A 14,005-nucleotide genomic window follows, 5' to 3' on the forward strand; every position below is an offset into this window, starting at 1 on the left:
AAAAGGGAGTCGTTCAGTCAGGGGTGAGGCCAACCACTGGGGATGAAATAAAACTTCTAAATAACATTCACACCTGCAGATGACTAAAATATATCAAGACTGCATTTGCTTTTGTTTGTTTTTTTTTCTAACAGTTGAATTGTGAATCTACCTCAACAAAGTGCCTGTTTTAGAAAACAATAGAATCAGAGAAAATACTGGTCAATTTACCTTGTAAATTTGTCAGTCAAAATCACAAACAAAATAATTCCATCCAAAAAAAGCATTTGTCTTGAACCGTACGTCGCATAAACTGCAGTAATCATCCAGTTTCCATTGAGACCTGAACTCACCTCGTGTGACAGCTGCAACTTCAGCATGACAATGTCATAATCTGTGTCGACCTGGCAGTTCATGTCTGCTGTCTAGCTGCTCTGCTCCCCAAGCTAGCGTGTAGCTAGCTACCGCACAATGACCAGATCTTGATAAGAAATAGAACGAAGGAGCAGAACAACAGTTTATTACTGTACCGTATTTTTCGGACCGTAAGGCGCACCAGGTTATAAGGCGCATTAAGCAAAACAAAACAGTCAGCGAAAAAAATAAGCGGAACAATCAAGCCCTGAATTAGTTTGCTTCACTTGGGTTTTGACAATATCGGTGAGATGGGCACGCATGGAGTCGCAGATCTATAGGTACGGAGATTTGTGGAAAAGGGTAGTCACCCAAGTTGGACACTGTTGTTGTTCGCCCTTCCAGAGTCAGGCGGTTGTCAATATTTTTGTTCTGGATGGTCACCGTGTTGTTTGTTTTGACGCTGTTCCGTGCGGAAGCGGATGTTGTTTTGCAGAGAGAGTGTGTGTTTTTCCTGTATCGATAAAAAAGTTTCGAGTTAGAGTTTTTGACCACTAAAAAATCGACAACCATGTGTCTGAGTCGTCCGACATCGCACCATACATCGACAACACAAAAACACAACTCCGTCTAAGGGTGTAGGGAGGCACAACGCGACATTGCACGGATTTGGGTTAGAACACGACGCGACATTGCACAGATTTGGGTTAGACAATCATAAAATATCGCGCGACGCGACATTGCACGGATTTGGGTTAGACAATCATAAAAAATCGGTTCGAGGTCGGTAAGCACAAGAAAGAAATACATAAGGTGCACCGGGTTATAAGGAGCACTGTCGATTTTTGAGAAAATTAAAGGTTTTTAAGTGCGCCTTGGTATGGAAAAGTTTGGAATACAAGTAAGACTATCCTATCATTAACAGTGTCAGATTAAATATCAGAATCTGGATCAAAAGGTTAATTGGTCTGCTGCCCTCTTGGAAAAAAAACTCTCGCTTCTGTCAGTTCGGCTCACGGCTGTTTTGCGAAAGGAAGCACAGTGAGTGGCGGAATCCGGAGAGAGTTTTTCTGCCCTCGCCTCACAGTTCTATCCTACATGCTGCTCCATAATGGAAATAAAAGTAAGATAAACAGTGTTTGTACACAAGAATGATACTGTCAGCAGAGTGCACTGGAATTATTCTGTTGGCCAGTTCTCCTCTGTAGTTTACTGTGACGCTTACTGTGTCTTTTATGTATGTGTGTACCAAGGTCTGTGGTAGACCTCCCGGCTGCACTTGCATTGACTTTTACTTTTCCTGATACAGGACGTCAGTTTATCAGTCGATTAAATATCTAGCAGCCCTTTATTTATGACACGCTGGATGAAATGTTGCTACAGTACTTTCTTTTTCTTCCTTCTCCGAAGCGGCTAGGAGGGGGAGACAAGCATGCTTATGTGTGTAGAAGGAGGGGAGGAGGAGGAAGAGGCGACGGAGGGGAGAGGAAATCAATAGATTTTTACTGAAAGCCCTTGTGTAGCAGGAACAGAGGCAGGAAGGAAGGAAGGAAGGAAGGAAGGAAGGACGGAAAAAAGAGGACAAGGTTACAGAAAGACACACTCAATAGACCTTACTACTTTATTTACACCAGGATTTACTCAGCAGTCATGTGTTGGATCACACCTCCACCAGCCTTCGACCTCCACCCATATTTTCATCCAAGCACCACTCAGGCTGTGTTGTTATAACTGAGGCTTTTCACAGTTTTTATCACTGTCAGAAAAAGTGTTGAGTCAGGGAAGTGTTTGCGTTTCAACTTTTATGTAACATCAGATATAAGACATGTTCACATTATACATCACATTCAAATGTTCTTTTAAAACAGTTACATAAAAAAAGAACTTATATAATAATCTATATTTGCACATATTTTATTATTATTTAGCAAACCATATAACAAAGCATTGTTAAACAAAAAGACAAAGAGAAAATAAATACATACAGGAGAAAATGTGTCAATATGTCGATGATAAATCCCTAACCTAAGAGTTAAACCAACAACCACGGCCACAAGACACAAAATTAGCTCGTGACGTTTGTAGTCTTAATGGATGGATAGGTGATGATAGATGGATGGATGAGGGATGGATGGATGGAAGGATGGATGGGACATTAGATGCAGGTTCAGACAACATTTTGTGACACTGCAACAAAATGCCTTTCCACAAATGTCAGTAGAAGCTTAGTTAAAAACCAGTTTCAGCCAGTCTCCAGTATCTGGATAAAGACATTTTCTGGGCCTGCATCAGCCTAAAGTTCCTTTACACATGAACATGGGTCCATACGTCTGCCTGTGTGTTTGTGTGCTGCGGGGTGTCACTGCACCTTGAGGTGCTGCTGATGTGTAAAAAAACTATTAGATTCACTTCATTGAAATTCAGATGGGATTCAGATGTAGGCTCACGCCTGGTCCTGCCAAGTCCCTCAACAAGGATTTCTCCACACGCTGTGTGATCTCCTTAAACAAGACTGTTATTTACCTGCACTCCTCTTTGTGTTCAGAGACAATAGTTGCTACACACACACACACACGCCGTACTGTACGCACATTTGGCCCCGGTGCTTTGCTCTCACTATATCACATCCAACTACTTTACTGAATTCTCCTCTATTATTGAATGAAAGCGTATTACTGTCATTTTTCATTTACAGGGGGAAAGTGGCCCATGGTAAAAAAAAAAAAAAGGTCCCTTTTCCATTAATTTCTTTTCACAGAATTTGCTCCTCTTTTCCCCTGAGAAATGGGAAAATAAGGCCGATAAACAATTTAGACAGATGCTCCGTCAGAGTGGAGCCAGGCTGAACCCAGGCTGCTTATTCAGATCAGCTTTTCACCAGCAGCGCCGGGGTGAAAGAGGGAGCGATTTATGACGCAGTAGACCTGCCGTGGGTCGTCCCCTGTTCTGAACACTTTGGGGCTCCTCATTTCAGAAACATAAAATCTGTTGAAGACTTTTGACAAATTGGAATATTACTTGTTATTCATATGCATTTCCATACGTTTCAAACTCAATAACACATGAACTTGAGAAAGCTTCACACTGACGGGATTCTCTACACCAGCGGTGTCAAACATGTGGTTCGTGGGCCAAATCTGACCAACTAAGGTGTCTAATCCTATTCTGAAAATAATACACAGGCATTCAGGATATTATGGTAAAATTATATATATCACTAAATATGAATAAATAATTTTAACAAGTATTTATATATTTGTATTTTGGATGAAAACAAAGTGGAAAAACATGGCCATGGTAATTTTGATTGTACCGGTTCAGCCCACATGACCCCTGCTCTATACTATACTGCTCTAACATATCACAAAATACATTTCCACTGTTGAGGGTAATTGATTGGCAGGGAAATCCCATTTCCTTTTTCTTGTATCCTCTTTAAGAACCAAGATAGAAACATCTTCTACTCAAAATCTTTATTTGACATATTTACCATTTTTGTTGGCCCACACAGTATACCAGTTATCAAACTGAATTGAGCTGAGGTCCAATACTGGCGTCATCATCTCATCAGGAGCACATCCAAAATCAAGTACCGGTACAACAAAAATACGTTATTTTCCTTCAGATTGTTGTTTAAAAAACTGTATTATTTTAAGACATCTAGTGTGGGCCAGATGTTGGAGGTAGCCGGACTGGAAGTGGCCCTGTGGGCCGGAAGTTTGAGACACCAGCAGTATACGGTTTGCAATAATGGGATTAAGGGATTTCAGTCCTTTTAATCAGCCAACTACAAAAAGCGTATATATATATATATATAAACTGCTTTGGCCCAGATGACATCTTACTCAAAGTACTACATGTTTCTCCAGAAGTGTCCACATTTAATTAAAGGGCCAATTTTGTCATATTATATGTGGTCTGCTTTAGGGATAGTCGTGGCCCACATCCGTCACTTTTCGGGTAAAAGAAATGTCTGTGATTTAGAACCGAGTCACTGGTCTCTCCTGGTCAGTGGTCACATGACATGAATGGATCAGTTCAGTTTTACCTTACCTTGCCACGGAAAAGTCTCTATGTAGTACGTTACCCTAAAACAGGAGTGTCAAACTCAAATACACCGTGGGTCAAAATGAAAAACTTAATATTTATTGAAAAACCTTGACTTTTACTCTGAATTTCTCATCAGTTTGTAATGAATGCGTTCAAATGTCTAACAGAGGTGAGTGAGTCGTTACACACACACACTCAGACTTGTACACATCCACTCACGCTGCACTTTACACGCGTCCTCCCTCCCTTTCTACACCGCTCTCCCCTCCATTTCAATTTCTATATTAAAATGTCTGCCATTGTTTTATGAGACCTGGCTGGTTGCTTCTTGCTCTCCGTTGTCAGCAAGTTGATAAATAAATCAATGTACAGTAAAGGGCAGAGTTATCATATGGGCTGTGATGGGCTCGGCTCAGTCGTCCCTCATTGGGGGCCTCACTCCTGTGATAGTGAAACTCCAAACAGCCTTTGGTTGCCAGGGTTAATAATCCAAGTACGAACATTTTGTTTTCACACTCCGTATGTTAAATGTTTTCACATCCTCACTGAACCAATACCTGGATGTTATACTTGTTTAGTAATGTCATACATAAGTACCTGTGTCGCTCACCTACGCCAACACAGTAGTAACATCATAATCTAGGGAGAAATCCCCCCCCCAAAAAAAACCCAACACAAATTGAAGAAAGCAAACGTAGCACAATCCAACATATAGCGACTGTAAACAAAGCTGTCTTCTGCGTATAGCACCACATATCCGTCCGCTCTGCTTACCAACTAGTTATTTTCGTAAAGCGACATCATAAATCGAGGACCTGGCGTTTGAATTGGCTAACCTTTAACATTTCGAGAAAAAAAAAGAAAACGACAACTGAAATAAACCATGTTAAATGTGTGTTTAGTGGAGACGGGTGACACCATCAAAACCTCGTGTTTAAGCCACTCACATGGCTGTGAGCTGCTCTGTGTGGTTTCATAATTGGAGCAGGATCAGGTGTGTGTGTTCAGGAGCCGGCTGCTCATCATCAATCATCCTGACATTAAAAACTAGGCTTAAACTCCATCATTATCTCATCGACTCAGCTTTTCTCTTCATCCCAGGACAGACTGGAGTCAGCTCCACCGCCTCAGCTCCTAAATCTACCAACATTTTTGTAGCTTCACGGAACTATTGTGTAGATAAGTCAGATGAATAATTTTGGAGGGAAATTTTAATGCGTGATGCTCCCAGTCCCATGCTTCACAGGTGGAGGTTTGATGCCCACATGGGTGACTTCTGCCCTTTAATAACTTTTCTTTTTCCCCCCTCCTCCGTCTTGGGAAACATCCCCAAGACGTACGACTGCTGACTCTCCATAATCCCACAGATTTAACAGGTTGTAAACACAGCCTGGTTTAATCAGAATCCCTGTCGGTTTGTTTGTTTATTTGCCACTTTATTTGTAACGTGTATGTTCTTGTTGATTTCTCTGTCTGTGTAGCATCAGCAGCAGCAGCAGCATCAGCAGCAGCAGCAGCATCACTCTCACTCTCTGCTCCTGACACTGTTTCATCCCTGTGTAATTGCTAACACTCCCCTCCTGTAATTACTCACTTGCTCATCACACCCAGGACATGAAAAACAGAAAACGGCCGCATCCAACATTTTCACAAGTGTGTGTCATCTTCACCGTGCGATACACTTCCCCCCTCTGCCCCATCATCTCCCCTTACTCTCCTTCCTCCATCACCATCTCCTCGGCTTTTCTTATTCGTTAGCATAGCGTCTTCCCCGCGCTTAGCCTCTGCCCCTCATCCATCATGGCGGACCGAGGCAAATGGAGCTTTCAGTTGAGCAGTGATAAGGAATCGTGGCCACATTAAAACATCTGTCACACCTTCTGGAGCCATGCACAGCAGGTGGTGCAGGGGGGAGGAGGAGGGGAGGGAAGATGAAGGAGGTGAGTGAAAGGACGTTAAGACACTTTTTTGGGAGACTTGAAACCGTGATAGCTTCAATTTTATATATTTTTTATACTTCACTTGACGGCTCAATGTAAAACAAGGTTACGAGTTATAAACCAAAACTCCGTCACTGACAGTTTTTCAAGATAAAACACATTAATGAAATTAATGAAAATAAAAACTGAGTAATTGCATATTAAATTATTATAATTAAGGTGTTACCAAGTTAAATAACTCTAGTACACAAACATAAAGAAGTGAAATGACACAAAAAGTATCTCTATTACTGTCATAATACTGCACACACAGCTAAGAAAACATTCAAACCAGACTTTAAATACTTCAGAGTAGCTTTAAGAAAAAATATAAAGTGCAATGTTGTTTTAAAGCTCACCAATCTCTTTACTCCAAGACTGGTTTCATTAAGACATAGTTTTCACAAAATGGTCTTTAAGGCATGGGGGAATGTACATAAAAGTCAAACTCTTTGCTTTGGTTTTCATTAATATTTGTGAAACTGTAAAACATGTTTTTCATTTTGTATAACTATAAAGTCAATTGAGACAAATGTTTTGTCATTTTGGGCCATAAAAATATTATTGACTATAAACCAAAACTTTACAAAAATAGTCAAGTGTAAAATGTCTTTTGGGTTGAAGGTTTGATTTTTTTTCTACTTCACTCTCTCTTCTGTTTCTGTTTCTGCCTTCATTCCGTTTTAAAGAAGCTGGGGAGTCTTTTTTTTTTTTTAAATAAAACATATTTTGCGTCAATAATATATTAATGTTTAAAAACAATAATCAAAGTTAGCCGTGTCATAGTTGTAGTATCTTAGATATTTTTTAAAAGTCACAGATTAAAAAAAAATTGTAAGATAAAATGTTCAAATCAGAAAATAAAGTAAAAAGTTAAAATGAATCATTAAAATAAAGACAGTTTTGTGCACTACTACTGATACTACTACTACTACTACTACTACTACTACTATTAATAATAATAATAACAACCAGAGGTGGGTAGAGTAGCCAAAAATGTATTTAGGTAAAAGTACTGTTACTTCAGAAAGATATTACTCAAGTAGAAGTAAAAAGTAGTCATCCAAATAAATACTTGCAAAAAAAGTACTGGGTGAAAAAACTACTCAAGTACTGAGTAACTGTTGAGTTACATCTGATTTATTTTTTATTGAGCATTCAATCAACTAGACAAAATTACAGAGTTTGTCCTATCAATAAAATAAAACAAATTAATAATCTTTAGGTCAATTTAAGCACTGCAATAAAAATAAAAATTGATGAAATAATAGTAAACATAAAAAATACATTTTTAGGTCAAACTTACCACAACATATTTCCTCAGGCTCAGTCACACGGTGGACCTTGGGTGGACGTCTCTCTCTGCCAAAATAAAAGTAGAGATACTGGATACTGGATGGCTACAGCTTCATCCAGTATCTCTGATAAAAGTGACCAGCTCAGTATAACCTAATGTAGCGGAGTAGGAGTACTGTTTCTGCTTCATAAATCTACTCAAGTAAAAGTAAAAAGTATAGTGATTTAAAACTACTCCAAGAAGCATTTTATTTGTAACAGAGTAAATGTAACTAGTTACCACTGATAATAACTAACCAGATGAGGCACACATTTTAAATATTTTACACCTATATGTTGAAAGTAAGTAACAAGGACTAAAAGTTGTGAAAAGCTTAAGAAAGTTCTCAAAAGTAAAAATGTGAAAATAATATATATTTATTTAAAATTATTCAAAAATTCAAAAAAACACTATGAATAACATTGAAGGAAATATAATATTGTGTTGTGTATCAGTTAAACAATGAGGTTTAGATAGATAAGTAGATAGACTAGCGTAACAACATGCTTCTTCTCAGATGTTCTTTTTCTGAAAAGACAATAGAGAAATCTATATTTCTACTTCTTAGAAATATCAAACGTATATATATATATATATATATATATAGCTTGGCTCCTGGACTCCGTCGTCGTCCTCCTCCTGCCCTCAATCATCCCCTCATCATCTTCACCTCCTCTCTACACCTTCAGAACTCTGGCTCCTCCATCACATCTGTCTGTCGTGTGCGTCTGTGACCTTTAAACAATAGGCCAGTCTTTTTGTTTTTGCTGGAGACACAGACATGTTTTTTTTTTTTGTTCCTCAACTCCTCCTGAAACAACCCCGGTCGTACTTTAAACTGACACTTTAATGATCATCGTCTATAAACGCAGGCTTTTCGGAGCCTTTCACATACATGTGAACATCTGTGTGTGATGTCACTGACACCAGCTGAAGTTTATAATGTCTGTCTTTTGATCCCATTTTTTAAATTTTTATGTGTGTGGTTTTTTTTTTTTTTTTTCTTTTTGGATGATCAAACCATTTCCACGCCTTAATTTCCCATTGGGTCTATTTAAAACAAATGCATAAAATTTTATAATCCTGTGCCTGAGGTAGAAAATGTAATGAAAATGTGTCAGTTAAATAAACTATAATTCATCATAAATAAACACAAACTTAAAACATCTGAACGTTCTGAAAATTCACCTGAACTGATTTATTTTATAACTGGTTTCACTGTGAAACTATTCCATGTGGTGAACTTGACTAAAAGAAAATTCAAGAAACTGAGGTTTAGATAAAAACAATTGGATTGACAGACATCAACAAACAGACGTGGTGAAACAAAGAATCAGGGAGTGTCTGTAAATTTAGATTTTTTTTTTTTTATGTGAAACAAATGAGGGGGATCAGGATATTGAAGAAGACAATACAAGACCACCGGTACTGATAAAAAAAAGTTTTATTAGGAATTGTATCAACACTCCGTCAACTCTTATTAACATACACACACACACACACAACCCCTGGATTGACTGTCTGTCTCGTGAGGCTTCCCTCAGGACTGCGCTTCAAAGCAAAGACCACTTCAGCACTTTATATGAACTTCATGATGCAGTTTTATTGATTAGAGGACACATACACACACACACACACACACACACGCTAACAGATCCAGAGAAAAATTAAAAGGGTTGACTACTGCATTTACAGCACTACGTCATTACGAATACAGTGAAAACGTACTTTTATTTACCTACCTGATCTTATTTCAACTACTGCGAGGGAAAACTGCACCAATATCTATCACATGCTGTGTATTCATCCACAGTCAGAGTCTCTGCAGGATCTGTTGCAGCCTCCCTCGATGTCGATGACCTCTCGTTCTCTGCTCTTCCTGCAGCTTTTTTTGTTGTTGTTCGGAGTGATCAATGCACAGCTACAGCTGGTTGAAGGGGACCAAATCCATTGAACAGTTGATTTGGTTCCATTTTACCAGCTTTAGCAAAGCATTCAAGGGGGGGCGACGCAGGTCTGAGAGGTGACCGGGAGGAGGGGGGAAGGACGAGGTGACAGGTCAGGGCGACGATCTGGAGGAGGAGAAATAAAAGACGTTTAGGCAAAAAGACCTTTTGGAATACACACTCGCTGGTCCGCGGGCACACGGAAAACACACGAGCACAAACGGGCAGACACATTGTAAGCAAACAGTTATTGATTATTGGATGAGACGTCGCCCTTGAGAGAGCGTGTGTGAGAATGAGAAGCAAATTTATACAAAACAGGAACAAGATGTGGGGGCAGAGGAGAACAAAGGCCTCGTTCAGACAACTACAATAAAAATAGATTCTTTTCTTTTTTTATTTTTTCTCTGCAAGATTTTACTCACAACAGAGGATTGGGTATTCGGATAGCTCAGGAAAAATGACGTCTCAGTGCGAGACAAATGTCTCACTGTCCTGGGACAGTTCAGACTCGTCTTTACTAGTGGAGGAAGAATCTGAGTCAGTGGTAGGACAACTGACCATTTGTTGTGACTGTGATATAAAGAAATATAAACACTTATGTATGTAAATATAATTTCAATGCTTTTCTTGTCAATTGAACTGTTATTTACTATTGAAGGAGCTTCCAAGCTAATTATAAATGCAGGTATGTGGAGCATTAAGTCACAGTGGGTATTTATATAAAATATAGAAAATAAATATAGAAAAATTTAAATTCTTAAAAAAATTCTGCGAACTAACGTGAACATACTGCTCCAAATGCTATAAATACAATCATAATTTTAATTAAACCTTTACGACAATAAATAGATTCACACGACCGCAAAGTCATTAACAGACCAGTTAATGATTTTCCTTTAGTTCCACCAATAATTATTCATGCATATTTTACACAGCGGCCTTTCCAGCTTTTTTTTTTTTTTTTAATCTGAAGCACCTGCAGTCTGAAGATGGCCAAAGATAAAGACTATGGAAGAAGAATAAGTCTCGTGGGCGATGAAAAAGGGATAAAGGGAGTGGAAGAAAAAAAAAAGGAGGGGGGGGGGCAGCAGGACCCAAGGAGATAAGAGAGAGGAGCTCACATAAGGGATGGTCACTGACAAACTTAGGAAAACAGTGAATTTGTCAACTAACTGTCGATACTGTTAACGAAGGCCGTCGGTGAGATATTACCTCTCAGGACCCAGAAGCCTCTCTGCTTCCGCCTTATGTTTCTGCTTCAGTTTGTGTTTAGCGCTGCTGAGCATGATGGCACTCACACACACACACACACACACACACACACAGAGAGACACAGATGATGCACTCAGCAGTCTTCCTGCTTAGCTGCACAGCTCGCCTCGTCCTTGTTGCAACTCACTCGTTTCCTGGTTCAATTAGGCCGGCTAATCATTTAATCATTAGGAAATAAAGACTCCTGCCCCCTCCAGATTTCCAGCCATTGATATCTTCTCCCTCCACATATACATATACCGTTCCCTTCCCCACAACCGACTGGAACCCACACCCAGAAACCGAGGGTCAAAACGGCTATATTAAATATTAAATGAGACTAATTAATAACTGCATGAGTTGGAAGGTAATTGTGTGCAGTGATTGACCTGCGGAGAAGCCTCTGCTCTTCAGAGTGTTTTCCTGTCTCTCAGCTCATTGTTTTGGGTTTATGGCCTGCGGCAGAAAAAGGAGGTAAAGGAGGAGGAGGAGGAGGAATGGATGCCAGAGGCAGTCAGCTGTTCTCTGTACGTGTCGCCCTCACTTCATGGACGACGGTGTGCGGGCATGACGACATAATTGCGCACGAGGCAAGCAGCCTCGCTGTATGGAGGTTCTACGACTCGGAAATGTAACAATGGGTGAAATTTGTGTAAAATGTGCCGATCAGTTAGTGTTCATTAATCCACATTTGGAAAATAGTCCTCATAAAATGCACAATTTCCTCCGCAAACTGCAGGACATTTAGAAAATGACCAGACCCTAAAATAAAACCATCCCAGTATGTTTCAAAGAATCTGATAGCCGTTTAAAAAAGAAAATGAAAAAATTATACATAAATTCTAATGTTTGGTCATTTATTTAAAAAAATAAACCTTATGAGCACAAAGTCTGAGTCCTGAGTCCAAGCAAGCTGTTGCGCATCACATTACAAAAAAAAAAAACTCGCTCACTATCGACTGTGGATGTTGTTTGGGTAAGACGTATTAGCTTAGCTTAGCTTGGCTAGATATGGGCCAAACCTGTGTCAGAGTCACGACCTAAAACTCAAAGACTAAAGACAAGAAGGGAGTAAAGGCAGTAAAGTTTTTCCTTGCGTGTTCTATGCCGTAGCTACCGTTTAGCTACGGCATAGAACAGACGTTGACAAACTTTTGGACTCGCGGGCCACAGTTGTCCTGAAATTGAACAGGTGGGCCGGGTCAGGAGCAGAAAGATGGAGCGTTTGTGTGAATTAACAAGAACGACATGTAAAAGTCATGCAAAAGGCTAAAATGCTTCTATACATCTGGTCCTATCCATCTATTGGGGAAACGTGGGTACTGCGGGGAAAATGATCATTTAGGGCCGGAATAAAAAGCTGAACGGGCCACATCTGGTCCCCCGGGCCGTAGTTTGCTGGGCAGAGTCTAGCGTTTGTGGAAATGTAATTGAGTTGGTGAAAAAAATATCTTGTCAACGTTAAAATACATGACAATTACTGCTGTCTGATGTGGTTGATATCGCTCAAAAATAAGTAATTATCTCCACATCGGTGCGGGGGAGGGGATGGCCATCTATATTCTTTCACTTAATAAATACATCAGCATCACTGCACCCAATCACATCGAGAAAACACAACTGCTTAAAAACTGCCAGAGCTTGTAAGAAGACCCCCGTTCACACTCCTGTTTCACTGCTGCCTCCTCCCTCTCCTCGTCCTCCTCCTCGTCCTCCTCCCTCTCCTCCTAAGAGAGAGAGAGAAGAAGAAGACAGCACTCTCTCTTGTGTTTAATAAACTTGTCACCCAAGAGACCAGCAAATTGATGGGAGGCATACATCCTTGAATGATGGGAAATATGAGCAAAGTGAGAGTAGCACTTTGTGGGGGGGAAAAGGAAACAAAAGACAATGAAAAAATAAATAAATAAAAGAGAGAGAGAGAAGAAGAAGAAGAAAAGAAAATGTGGGACGTAGCACACAGAGATGTGCGTGGATGAACTCACATGGCCTGGATTCTGTTCCACTCCCAGAGCTGCCGTTGCTCTACCTCTGCAACATGCAGCACTGCAGAGTCTGTGTGTGTGTGTGTGTAACTGCAATACTGCATCTACATTTAGAGCAAAATTAAATTAAATTAGAGCAAATTAAAGAAGCATTGAAGTCATCAGGTGTCTATTTCTAGATTGGACGGCACCTCAGTAGATCAGAGGATTCCGTGGTTACAACGTCCCGCCTTGATTTTTGGATCTGTGGCCCACACACACTTGTCAAAGCCCTTTCACCCTCACTGAGATCCAACATCAAAAAGAATCATTACACCCTCGCTGTTTCATCCTTAGCCCTGACTTCAGATGGCTGTCTAATACTGCATCAGTTGGTGCTCGCTTCATAAAGTGGTGTCAGGAAGCTTTGTCAGGACAAAACGAACGAATCGCAATTCACCAAATCTGGCCTGAAAAAACAACAGAAAATAGGACTAAAAGTTCATCTATTTTTATATAATTTTTTTTTTATTTCAAAGAACAAAAAAAAACTCTCTGTTCGCACCTTCTAAAGAACCTAGATCTGGACCGCAGGCAGACCAGTCACACTTACAGACACGCTGCCTGCCTCAAAAGCCATGCTTTGTCAAGTGGGCAGAGTGAGGCTTTGGGAAAATTTCCCTAAATTCCAATCGAAACTCCTGCATCAGTTGGATCTCCACACATGTTCACCTCGTCGGAGAAATTATTGTTAGTTATCTCGCCCTATTTGTTCAATATTGTTTTTGTTAACTAATTGATAAACTTCCTACAGTGGTGACCTTTAGAGTCTGACCTTTCTTTCCGAGTGTTCATTTTATAAATATATTCCAAATATAGAGGTGTTAGAAAAAAAAAACATCCACACGTCTGTTTATGCACTGTATAAAAAGTTGTGCGTCAGACATGTAAAGGGAGTCCTATCATTTTCACCCTTCGGAGAACGATGTTTGTATGTAGGTCATGGTGCCAGTCGCAGGCTCCTGCTGCTGCTGCTGCCCTGGCTGACGGTGCAGACTGGCTACTTGTCTAATCTGGGAGTGTGCTGTCCGCTGCATTCCCGCCCTTATATTGGAGCTGGACGAGCGAGGGGAGGGGGAGGAG

General features: G+C 40.1%; 1 long non-coding RNA gene across 1 annotated transcript in view; it reads right to left on the reverse strand.

Moving 5' to 3' along the window:
• Window positions 1–8,702: 8,702 nt before the first annotated feature.
• The window catches only part of LOC112487649 (uncharacterized), a 29,749-nt gene continuing 24,446 nt past the window's right edge, over window positions 8,703–14,005 (reverse strand). Inside the window, exon 3 of the long non-coding RNA XR_003050954.1 lies at window positions 8,703–9,770. This is a non-coding gene — a long non-coding RNA (uncharacterized LOC112487649). The remainder of the gene's footprint in view (window positions 9,771–14,005) is intronic.

The sequence above is a fragment of the Cynoglossus semilaevis genome, chromosome 10, assembly GCF_000523025.1.
Source record: "Cynoglossus semilaevis isolate Cse_v1.0 chromosome 10, Cse_v1.0, whole genome shotgun sequence".
NCBI classification, from domain to species: Eukaryota; Metazoa; Chordata; class Actinopteri; order Pleuronectiformes; family Cynoglossidae; genus Cynoglossus; species Cynoglossus semilaevis.